This window comes from Mustela erminea, chromosome 19 (assembly GCF_009829155.1).
Source record: "Mustela erminea isolate mMusErm1 chromosome 19, mMusErm1.Pri, whole genome shotgun sequence".
Classification (NCBI taxonomy): Eukaryota; Metazoa; Chordata; class Mammalia; order Carnivora; family Mustelidae; genus Mustela; species Mustela erminea.
The window spans coordinates 57,036,554-57,048,930 of NC_045632.1; the positions used below are offsets into that span (position 1 = coordinate 57,036,554).

Genomic DNA, 12,377 nt, shown 5'->3' on the forward strand with positions numbered 1-12,377 from the left:
CCCTAGTTCCACGACTTTCCGCAACAGCGATCCACCGGAGCCGTCCGAGCGCGCTCCCGGGCGCCGCGGGACCAGATTTCCCGCCCAGGGACAGCCCCGGTACCGAGAGATCCGGGACGGGTACCGGGACTGTAACTGCCCCGCCCGCGAGCAGCCGCCCCGCCCCCTCACGTGACCCGCGCTCCGGCCTGCCGCGGGGAAGGGGCGGGGCCACCCTCGCGCCTGCGCAGTCGGCGCCGGGGGGCGGGCACGGCCGCCTGACTGACAGCTTGCGCGGCTGTCGCCTCGGAAGGACCCGGCTCTCAGGCCCGCGCAGTGGCCGCAGCGCGGAGCCCGGAGGCAGCCGCTCGCTCCCCGCTCGGACCCGCCGGCCGGTGCCCGCCGCGGTGAGAGAGGCTCCCGCCGGCGCCCGGGAGGGGGAACACGGGTCACTCGTCCGGGCGGCGCGGGGCTCTCCGAGGGCCGGCGGGTGAGGGGCCGCGCGTGGACGGAGGGGGCCGCGGGATGACGCGGGGTCGCGCGCGGGGGTCGGGGCCTCGGGGGCTTTTGCAGGGTCGGCGCGAGCTGGGGGTGAGGAGGAGGAAGGGGAGCCGGGAGCCCGCGGTGCGGGGGGCGGTGCAGTACCTGGGGATGCTGGGGGGGGTGGACTGGGGGTCCCCACCCCCCGGTGGCAGATGGTGTCGTCAAGTGGCTTTGGGGTGGAGTCAGCTCCTCAGGGTCGGGGAGCAAGAACCCCCAGACTCCGGGGAGCGCGCGCTGGGGAGGGGGTGCCTGGGGCCAGGATGGGAAGGACGTCAGCCAAGTCGTGCGGGGTGTTCGGGCGCAAGTTCGCCGCCTCTCTGCTCCTGGGCGGCGGGCGGGCTGCGGGTGCGGGTGCGGGTGCGGGAGAGGGGGCTCCGGACCCGGTGCTGCCGCGCCAGCGCTGCCGGTGCCTGCCCGGGGCTCCCCCGCCCTCCGGACGGGCCGGCAAGCAGACGAGGTTTGCAGAGGGCACGGCAGCGCGGGCGCCGGGTTGGCAGCTGCGGAACAGCTGGCTCGGGGCGGCCTGAACCCGTGGTCCCGGGGACTGGGCGCCTCTTCCCGCCGGCGCCCGGCTTGCCCTTCCCTGGCTTGTACCTCGACCGGATTTCAGAGGACGACTTTGCGGTGGGCACTAGCCTTGGCCTGCTCGTCTGACTCTGGGGTTGAGTGTGGGGCGGGGGCGCCGACCTGCAGACTGAGCAGGAACTTGGCTCGGAGCAGGCAGGTGAGGCGCCTGGTGGGGAGGTTGTCGCTGGGGTGAGTCAGTGGTGGAGGCACGCGGACAGCTGTCAGGGCCCCGGCTGCTTTCCACGCTGCCGCCCAGACCGCGGCCGCCTAATGCTAATGTTTCAGAGTCACTTCAGGAGAGGGACCCCCTCCCGGAACCAAACCAGGGCAGCCAAGATACAGAACAGGGAATTAAGGAAAGAGGAAAAGGGTGATTTTGATTGGTTACACATGAACCCTCTCCTTGGTCTTTTACACCTTCCCGTTTGGAAGTTTGTTTTCTCTTTGTTCAGTCTCTCCCTTCCACTGTCACTCGTTTTTTGTTTCTTGTTGTTGTTGTTTAAGATTTTATATTTGACAGAGAGACATAGAGAGAGAGGGAACATAGCAGGGGGCGTGGGAGAAGCCAGCTTCCTGCGGAGCAGGGAGCTGGATCCGGGGCTCAGTCCCCCTACCCTGGAATCATGACCGGAGCGGACAGCAGACCCTTAATGACTGAGCCACCTAGGCACCCCTGTCACTTGTTTTTATGTCCATTTGTTCAGAAATAGGACTGCTTACGCATTTGAAACTTGGGGCGAAAGGCTTTTGAGACCTGCTCACAATGAAAAAGTTGACTCATGAGATTTTCTTTTTCTATAAAAGAAATGAAATGACTGGGGACTCACACATAGGCACTTTCAGTGATTACAGATGATCTCTAGCCTCTTGTATGGTTTTGGGATGCATTCCCATGGTTGTTTTTGGATTTGGGGGTTTTTTGGTAACATGTGTCTCTCCTATGGCATGCGTCAGCCTGAAGATGGTTTCCATTATTTGAAAATGTAACAACTAAAGGCAGTAAAAAGCTACTACTGGGTGATGTGAATGAATCACAAACCTTAAATAATTTGCTACAGAACTCCAGAGAATGGACAATAGTGATACTCTTTGTATGACAATTAACTTTGGTTCTTCAGAGGTAAAGTGCCTTATGGTGACCCCCAGAGATGACATCTTTTAGGACAATCCCGAGAAAGGTTTAGAATGGAATGAGTCACACTATATGCCCTCCCCCACTGCTTCCTCCCTCAAAAAAAGGAAAATAATTAGGTTAAAAGAAACATCAAAAGCAACCTGAGAAGATTTTTTTTTTAAGTCATGAAAATTCAACCAGCAGCAGGAAAAATACACAAAGGGAGGAGTAAAATCCTGTCGCTCATAACAACCCCTCAGTTGTACATGACAGAGTACTTTACAAAGGGGTCGTGCACAAAATCTCAATTGAGCTTCACCATAAACTTGGGAGTGATAGGTGGTGTTACCAGTCACATGTCACAGATGAGAGAACAGAGGCCAAGTGAGTGCTCAGAGTCACTTAGGTCCTAGTGGCAAAGCAAAACGATAAGCCTCACCTTCTGGGGTTAACCAGAAGCAGCAGTCTGCCATCAGCCTGTGGGGTGGGTGGGGAAAGGACAGGACAGTTTACGGTGCCTCCGAGGACGTGGGGTCTTCCCCAGCACCCAAGGGCAGAACATCTTTCTCTGCCATCACTGGCCTCTTGACTCCGTCAGCTCAGCTCCCCAGTACTCCTGCACCGGCGGTTCCCCCACCACAGCCCCAGAGCTTCTGCATCTACTCAGATTTGTTTATGCGTCTTTGAGAACTCTAGTAGGAAGTGGCTTGCAAGGAGCCTCTTGCCCAACTGCTCTGTGTTTCCAAATAGTCTAGGTGTCTTCAGCGGTTATAGTGATGCAAGAGAACAAAGCAATTCTAGGGAAATGTCCCTGAGAGTTTTCCTTGTCCTCCACCCGGAAGAAGAGCGTGGTGGTTGTGAAATGAGGGAAGCTGGCCCAGTAGTTTTATTGATCGGATACAGTATTCGATACGTGGCATTGTTTGGGTTATGGTGACACCTTTTTTTTTTTTTTTTTTTTTTTAAATAGAAAACAGGGCACAACTGTTCTTGTTAGAGAAGAACATGCTTTAATCCCACTTTCTAGCTCTGGGCATCCAGATCTGGAAAAGGACTTCAGAGGGAGGTTATCTGAGAGATGCCTCAATGGGCAATGGTAGAAAACAGAATTAAAAACCAATACAGGGATGTCTGGGTGGCTCAGTCAGTTAAGCGGCTGCCTTCAGCTCAGGTCATGATCCCAGGGTCCAGAGATCGAGTCCCGCACTGGGCTCCTTGCTCCACGGGGAGCCTGCTTCTCTCTCTGCCTCTGCCTTCCACTCTGCTTGCTTGTGCTCTCTCTCTCTGACAAATTAAAAAAAAAAAAAAGCCAAGACAACCTTAGGGCACAACAATAGATGTACAGTCCCTAATGAGAAAGATAACAGTTCCAATCTATGACTCCGTGCTTAGAGTATTGTGTTCTTTTGCGGACATCACATTTAAAAAGGAGATAGGGGAAAAAATCAAGAATAGCCATTGGAAATTGCTGTGGTGGTGAGTGAATTAGAGCTGGAAAGTGTGAGAATCTGGGTAGGGGGGCATGGTCACAGGGTTCAGGGCTGTCATTAATAAACTTGTTCTGTAGTGGCCCAAGAACCAAAGGACGCAAGTTATAGTTAGGAAGATTTTTTTAGTTTAGTTTTCTTTCTTTCTTTCTTTCTTTCTTTTTTTAAGATTTTACTTATCCATTTGAGAGAGAGAGAAGAGAGAGCAAGTGAGCGCAAAAGCAGGGCGAGGGGTGGAGGGAGAGGCAGACTCCCTGCTGAGCAGGGAGCCTGACTAGGGCTCGGTCCCAGGACCCTAAGGTCATGACCCAAGACAAAAGCAGATGCTTTACCTACTGAGCCACCCAGGCACCCCAGGAAGGTTTTAGTTTTAAGAACTGTATCATGCCAGAGTAATCTTGTAAAAACTGTGGGTGGAAGCATACCTCTCCCTGGTGGTTCCCCAGTACTCTGGGGATTGAGTTCACTTCTCATTGTGTTGTACTTCAGGTGCCAGGTGAGTGCTAGCTGACCTTTCTTGTTTCTCCAGCTTCACAAGTCACCTCTCTCTTACTCACAAAATCCCATCTTCTTCTTGTGCCTTGAGCACATCCGGTTCACTGTGCCTCAGGGCCTTTGCACTGACGGTTCCTTTCACCAAAATTTCCACTGGCTGGCTCCCTGTCATTCAAGGGACTGCTCTAATATCACATCCTTAGACCTTCCCTGACAACTAAAACAGTTTCCTCCTGGTCCCTACCCCATGTACTTTATTATATTAGAGTGTTTAATTTCCCTCATAATATCAGAAATGGTCTTCTTTGAGAAAGCTTTTATTGTCTGCTGCCCATTTACCAGTGTATCAGCAGTGCCCCAGAGAGCGCCTGGCATATAGTACATGCTCATTAAATATTTGTTGAATGAATGATTTTAATGACAGACTTTTTCAAAGATGGGAGGGATTGCTGCCACGGTCGATACTGAGTTAGTTTTCTTGTACTGGGGACAGTCAGACATAGACACAGACGTAGAATGGCTGACTAGTCAGTCATTAGACAAGACAGTTCAAGCAACTAGATAGAGAGGAAAACTGGATAACTTACTGTACTACTTTCCTGAGGCTTCTGTAACAAAGTAGCACAACCAGGTGGCTTAAGACAACATCTGTTTTTCTCCCACAGTTTTAGAGACCAGGAGTCCAAAGTCAAGGTGCCAGCAGGGTTGTTTCCTTCTTGGGGATCCAGACGGCGGATTGGTTCCTGCCTCTCTCCCTGCCTCTGGTGGTTTTCCAGCAATCCTCGTATTCCTTGGCTTGTAGCCTGCATCTCTCCGGTCTGTACCGCTGTGGTCACACGGCCTTCCTCTCCCTGTGTGTGCATGCATGTGTGTGTTTCTTTAATTCATATAAGGACGCCATCGAGTTGGTCATATTCCATCATGACTTTATCTTAAAGTAACTAATTACATCTGCAAAGACCCTGTTTCCAAATAAGGTCACCGTCACAGATTCTGGGGGTTAGGACTTCTGCATATCTTTTTAGGGGACACAGTTCAATGCGTAACAGCTTCTAACTTCAAGACCCAGTAACATTTTAAAGGGCAAGACTGGCAGGAGGTGCTGGGTTCTCTTTAGGGATGATGACGTGGATTTGGATATTTTTACATGAAGCCTTGTGCTCTTGACAACTTGCAAGGTCAGTGGTGATCTGCATGTGTCAGAGTGAGGAGGCCAAGGGTCCAAGCAATTGAGTGTCTTGCCCAAGGTCAAGAGGACAAAATGAGTCTCCTACATGGGATAGCAAGGGGCGTGCCCTCCCGCCTGCTAGCAGACGGGTCTCTCTAGTGGTGCAAGCCCGGGCTAGGCTGCAGGGTTTGTCTGATGGCTGTGTATGAGCCCTGGAGGGATGATTTCCTTCCTTGGTGGTTTGCTTTCTCCTGTCTTTGTAGTGGAGGCCTCTCTCCTTGACGTCCCACAGTGAAGTAAACGGTGCAGCTGAGCTGACATGCCAGCTGTGGGCCTCACGAGGCCAGATCTGCTGGGTGCTAGACCATTCGGAGAAGTTGCATCTCCCCTTGTTGGGCTTTCCCAGTGATTCAGAAGGGCTTTTCCATAAGGTTTTATGAGTTCTGGGTTTCAGTGTCTCAGGTTATGACCCGGGAAAAGTATTGCTGGCGTTCCGAGAATGAGCCCTCCAGGAATTCATGGGGGAAACTCTTTGTATTTGGGGGGCTGGGGCCGGGGAAACAGGGCAGACTGCCAGCGAAATGTCCAAAAGGACTTGCACCTTTGCCTTTGAGACCTTGTCACTTCTGGCTCTGTCTCGCCTTATTAAGGGAGTTAGAGGATCCCTTCTTTATTTAACGTGGAGAGGTTTTGGACAAGGTAATACCTGCAGATAGTACAGAATTCAGATGATAAGAAAAACATGCCCGGGGCGCCTGGGTGGCTCAGTGGGTTAAAGCCTCTGCCTTCAGCTCGGGTCATGATCCCAGGGTCCTGGGATCGAGCCCCGCATCGGACTCTCTGCTCGGCAGGGGGCCTGCTTCCTCCTCTCTCTCTCTGCCTGCCTCTCCGTCTACTTGTGATTTCTGTCTGTCAAATAAATAAATAAAATCTTTAAAAAAAGAAAAAAAAGAAAGAACAAGATGCCTGGTGAAGAGCAGTTCCTGCCTCTGCCCTCCAGCTTCCCAGTCCCTTCCCCAGGGGCACCCATCACACCCGGTTTTTCTTTGTCTCCTTCCAGATCTGCCGTCCCTTCTGATGTCTCTGAGTGCCACCCCTCACTCCCCCCACCCCAAAGGCGGTGCTTACATCCCCTGCTTTCCATTCTTCCTTCCTGCTGTATTTTCGGAAGCCCTTCTGTGGGGACCTGACGGGCCGATGCGTCCCCACGTGTTAGGCGCTGGTGACATTAGTCTGCCAGGAGTCCGATATTTGGAGGGAAGGTGCTCAGAAGCAAGGAGCCTGTGATGTGAAGTGTGCGGCTCTGAGGCCGGAGGGTGGGGAACGTGCTCGTATTCCTGGGGTGGTTCTCGGGGTCCCAGGTCCTGTAACGGCAGGGTTAGCCACGATGGGAGGCAAGCGCAGAGCCTTCTGGGGGAGAAAGGCGGGAGGGGCAGTTGTGCTCCTGGGGGGGTGGGGGGCGTCGCTGGGACAGGTCGTGCTGATCTGCCTCGCTCTGCCGGGCCCAGCAGTGTGCTGAGCGCGCTCGGGGGTCATCATGCTAAGCCCCCCAGGAACACTCCGGGGGAGCTGTTGGTGCCATCCCTGCTTCACAGACGAGGAATCGGCCCGCTGTCCACGCGCAGCTCGTCTTTCTGTCCCACGGTCTGATCCGGGTCCCGCTCTGGTCTGGGGCGGTTCTCGTTTTTCCTTGTTTCACGTTCCGTGTAGTGGTCCCCTTGTAAAACAATAGCGTCGTAGCTCTCGAAGAGCGACCCTCGTGTGGCCTGTGTGTGAGGTTGGTGGTGTTCCGTTCCGTAGAGCAAGAACGTTCCGGGAGAAGAACCTGCTTTCGTCCTCAGGGGTTTTCTGGGCTCGTTTCAGAAATGTCCTTTTGCCTCTCACAACCCAAGACGCATGACTGAGATTCGTTCCACCGTAGGAATCATCTCCAGCAGATGCTGAGGGACGTGGTAATTCGGAGGGGGAGGAAACAGGAGAGACGAGGGGATTTTGTTTTTTAGTTAATTACTGAATCCACTTAGGAAAACACCATATTCCTCAGTGACGTCCTTTCCTAAGCCAGGTGTGTGTTCTGAGGCATTTTCCCGGGCTTTGCCTCACAGCCAGGCATGACTCAGAGCAAATGACTCACCAGTGGCAAAAGTGACCAGTGAGCTAGGGGAGAAGGAGACGGTAGCAACAGCGGAGCAAACAGCAAATGGAAAATACCAGAGCAGATGAGCTCAGAGGGCCGCTGTTTGCCGACACTCCTGAGTTAGGGGACTTGGTTGGGGGGGATCCCAGGAGGCTGAGATGCAAAAATAGGGCCCAATTAAAAGGAGTGAAAGCCTCATGAAAGCCTCATGCGAGAAGAAAACCAAGTTCTGAGTTAATAGTAGAGTAGCAAGAATGAAGTAAACGCATTAAGTGAGACCAAAACAAATGACAAACCTAAAAATCCCCAGTTTGAAACTTCGTGCAGTGGTATAAGGAAGTAGGAAACCAGTTCGCAAAGGTTAAGCGTCTGACTCGTGGTTTCGGCTCAGGTTGTGCTCTCTGGGTTGTGGGATCAGCCCCGCATTGGGCTTGGCGCCCAGCGGGGAGCCTGCTTCAGGCGCTCTCTCTTCCTCTCCTTCCCTCCTCCTCACACTCTCTCTCTTTCTTAAAAACAAAAAAAACCCACCAAACTTCACTTACCTGCTCTTGGGGCACAAAGAGGTGTTATATATAATCAAAATTTTAATATAAGTTGAATTAACCAGACTTAAATATCCTGTGGGAAATAAGTAGCATCTCTGAACTCATTCCCTCGCCTCTACTTTCTGTTTTTAAGGATTTATTTGAGCGAGCATGGGCGCACTCTCTCTGTCTCTCTCTCAGAGCAGGGCGAGGGGCAGAGGGAGGAGGGGGCAAGCAAACTTCCTCCTGAGCGCAGAGCCAGTGCGGGGCTTGGCCCACAACCCAGGGGATCGCGACCTGAGTGGAAACCAAGAGCGCTGCTCAACCGACTGGGCCACGGGGCGCCCTTCCTGTCTTCCCCCCAGGAACCCTGCCAGCTGACCCAGAGTGCCCCAACAGCTCGAGGGGTCCCACGAAGCTCATGCCTCCCTCCCGGCAGGCCTGCCTCTGTTCTTGCTTGCATGCCAGTCCTCTCTCCACACAGCCACGCGAGGGTAGCATCTTGGTAAAACCTAAATGAGGTCATGATGTTCCCCCAATGCAAACCCTCCAGGGCCCTCCCATGGCTCCTGGGATGAAATCCCAACCCCTTAGCTTGGCCTCCAAGCCGCTGCCTCCCACTGGCCCACAGCTGTGCCATTCTCAGCTCCTTCCCTCCCTCTCTATGTCCCCCCCTCCCCACAGAGCCACACTGCCTCACTATCGCTTTAATGGGCCAGGTCCATTCCCACTGCAAAGCTGTGAATTGGCCATTTCCTGGGGCTGGGATGCTGGTGCCCCAGATGGCAGAGTGACCCTCCCCGGCCTCTCGGGCCGAAGGAGCTTCCCACTTCCATCTGGTTTCTCTGGCCCAGCACCGCCTGATGGAAATAGGGGCGAGCTGTGTGCATTGAACTAAGTTTCTAGCAGCCACACTAAACAAGTAAAGAGAACAGGCAAAATTAATTTTTATCACGGATTTTATTTAATCTGGTGTATCCAAAATCTCATTTCCACAGCTAATCGGTATAAAAATTATTAATGAGACATTTTACATTCTCATTTTGCACTAAGTCCGAAATCCGGTGTGGTCAGCACAGCTCAGCTTAAATGAGCCACATCTCACGGGCTTCCCAGCCATGGGCGGCAGGTGACTTCTCTGTCGAACGGCACAGCTCAAGCCCGTTGCTGCTTTACAGCCCCAATGATGGGCTGTAATGATTCCTTGATCTCCTTGTTCTCTGACTAGAAGAACATAAGCTCCCTGTGGGCTCGGCTTTTATTGGTCTTACTTACCTGAAACACTGGCGCGCTGCCCATGGACAGTGAGTTGAACGAGGGCGCAAACCTATGACAGCCACCGCCATTTGGAGCCTGTTGGAATCAGAGGGCTTCACTGCGCAAGGTCTCCTGTGGCTAGAAATGTAAACCGTTTCACACAGAGTCATATATTGTCTTCAGTCTCTTGTGGTCCCTTTTTATTGGATCTATCTGGGGGGTTGTGTGCCGTGATCCCCAGAGAGAGAAGGGTTCTCACTAGAAAGCAGTTAACGGGATTGAGGTGCTTTGGCCATGTTTGCTGCTCCGAGTTAATACAGATCAGAGGATTCGACTGGGGGAAGCATCCAGGACATTTTTTCTTTTAAAGATTTTTATTTATTTATTTGACAGATAGAGATCACAAGTAGGCAGAGAGGCAGGCAGAGGGGGGCGGGGAAGCAGGCTCCCCGCCAAGCAGAGAGCCTGATGCGGGGCTCGATCCCAGGACCCCAAGATCATGACCCGAGCCGAAGGCAGAGGCTTTAACCCACTGAGCCCCCCAGGCGCCCCCCAGAGACTTTTTTTTTATAAAGATTTTATTTATTTATTTGACAGACAGAGATCACAAGTAGGCAGAGAGACAGGCAGAGAGAAAGGAGGAAGCAGGCTCCTCACTGAGCAGAGAGCCTGATGCGGGGCTTGATCCCAGGACCCTGAGATCATGACCTGAGCCGAAGGCAGAGGTTTTAATCCACTGAGCCACCCAGGCGCCCCCCCCCCGAGACATTTTTTATTGTCTCCATGTTGGGGTGCTTCTGGCATCAGTGGGGAGAGGCCACAGAGGCTGCTGAACATCTCACTGTGCCCACACAGGACAGCTCTCCCTGCAAAGAATGTCCCAGCCCCAAAGCTGATGGTGGTGCTGTAGGTCAGGCCTGCTGTAGATCGGAGCGGTGCCGACATCCCTGGCGCTTCTCAGTCGCTTCTGAAAACGTCAGGATGGTTATTGGTCTCTGGAAACACGACAGGTTCTCGGCAGACCCCGTCTTTTCATTCCCTTCTCTCTCTCTCAGGTTAAACCTGCCTCTGATTCTCCGTTCTCTTCCTAAAAAGGGGAGACCGAACAAAACTGCCTTCAGCTAAAGCATTGGAGAGGAAAGAAAATTAGCTTCCCTTTTAAACTGGGAGTTAGAATTCTGCAGGGAAGACATCTGGAAGAGCCTGTGTCCTCAGAACCGCGGATCAATACGCTGGAAGCACCCGCGGAAAGCTGTTTAGTTGCCCTCCGAGCAGAGCCGCAGCTGAAACGGATTTCTTTTCAGTTACATGCAAACATCTGCCAAGTACCCTTGTAAAAAAAAAAAAAAAAATCCTTATTTACACTCCAAAGCAGGATTGGAGCACAGAATTATGTGCATTTTAATTCTTGTTCTACGTGTGGGCTCCCCCAAAAGAAAAGCATGCGGCTCCCATTTATTGGGAGTAGAAAAATGATCACGCACGTTTCGGTTTTCAGGTTTTGGGGACTACAGTTGACTCTGGAGCAGCAGGTTCAACGGGTTTGAGCTGCACAGGGTTGCTTATATGCAGATAATATAGTACCGAGTTGTAAGTGTGTTTCCTCTTACAACTTTCTAAATTCTGTTTTCAGCTTGCTTTATCGTAAGAAGAAAATACGTAACACGTAGCATCAAACACGTGATAGTCTGTTTACATCTTCGGTAAGGCTTCTGGTCAACAGTGGGTTCTCAGGAGGTAAGTTTTGGGGGAGTCAGGAATTATACGCAGATTTTCGACTGCGTGGGGTTTACCCCCCGCCCAACTGTGGTCCAAGAGTCACCGGTACTTGCAGATACAAACTGAAGTTGCGGCAGACTTGGCGATCCGTATTCGGTGTCCCTCCGGACCCTCCAGCAAGGTCAGAATGCGTCCGCGTTAACTGTGTGCAGGGTGTCTACTCCCCGCAGCTTCGGGAGAGACCCGTCCGGGGTCTCCTCCCGAGCCTGACCAGCAGGCTTCTCCTAGATGCAGCCTGAAGAACAATGTCTTTAAAGGGTCCCCAGGCAGAACGGAGGCAGAATGGAGCGCTCCTCCTTCTGGGCTCCCAGTGACAGCTGTGCCCTGGAATCAGAGCCCTTGTGATGTCGCTGTGATCATTTCCTTGTATCTGTCCTTCCCTCCATGGTGTTGGGGGAGGAAGGCACATATCCTATTGTTCCTTGACTCCCAAGGTCCTGCCACAGTTCCCACTGTCTGGTAGGGGCTTCATACACGTTTGTCAAACAAATGACCTGAATTCTACAAAGTAACACTGTGCCCCTGTCCACACGGGTGCTGCGGGCCATTCGAGGAGAAAAGAGAAGCAGCCGCCTCGTTCTTTGGCCTGGGGTGGTGATATTTTAGGACGTGGTCCTGAGCCGGGAGACGACAGACCAGTCCAGGGAGGAGAGTGATCGTTCTCCCGGGGTTTCCTTTACCCATCAGGTGATGTTGTAGGCAGAAAGCGTCGGTTCTAGACACAGCTGTCTGTGAACCACTTTGCTGTCCTGGGTCTCACGGCTTTCCCCCCAGGCTTCCTTCCCCTGTCCCTGTCTTGTCTGTCTGCCAGCCTCCCACCATCTTCTGGAAATTTCAAGTCCCATGCAGCTCTAACATCGTGGGATTTTTAGACTCTCACTTTTTCAACCATCTTTCACTTTTCCCAACCATCAAATGGGGATTCCAATAGACCTAGCCCACGGGTTACAGGAGAGTTAAATCAGGTTATCTGTACAGCATTAGCTCAGTGGCCCAGAATGTAGTGAGCTTGAAGTTAAGTGGTGATTATCATTTCAGCATTAAAAAGTATTAGATAATAGTAAGCATATTGGAAAGAGGACTTCCGAGCGGCTTGGCTTTCTTACACCATCGCATTTACCAAAGCAGCAGTGGGAAGCAGGGGCTCTGACCTTCCAGGGAGCGCGTAACGCCAGGGACACCGCAGCACCCGGGTGGGGCGGGGCAGCCCACATGTGCCCGGGAGAGGAAGGAGCAGCGACTGTTTTGAGATGTCTGAAATGCCATCCGTTATTGAAATACGAACTTGAAAGGAAAAATTTCAGAAAAATGTGATTGTCTATAGCTT

The 12,377-nt window shown here is 52.5% G+C and overlaps 1 protein-coding gene across 3 annotated transcripts in view; it reads left to right on the plus strand.

The window, feature by feature from the left end:
- The first annotated feature begins 237 nt into the window (after nt 1-237).
- The window catches only part of KIAA0513 (KIAA0513 ortholog), a 60,461-nt gene continuing 48,321 nt past the window's right edge, over nt 238-12,377 (plus strand). For 2 of the 3 annotated variants that reach the window (XM_032323820.1, XM_032323822.1), the window contains exon 1: nt 238-469. The gene's annotated coding sequence lies outside the window, so the exon portion shown is untranslated. The remainder of the gene's footprint in view (nt 470-12,377) is intronic. The other variant, XM_032323821.1, reaches the window with a different exon arrangement.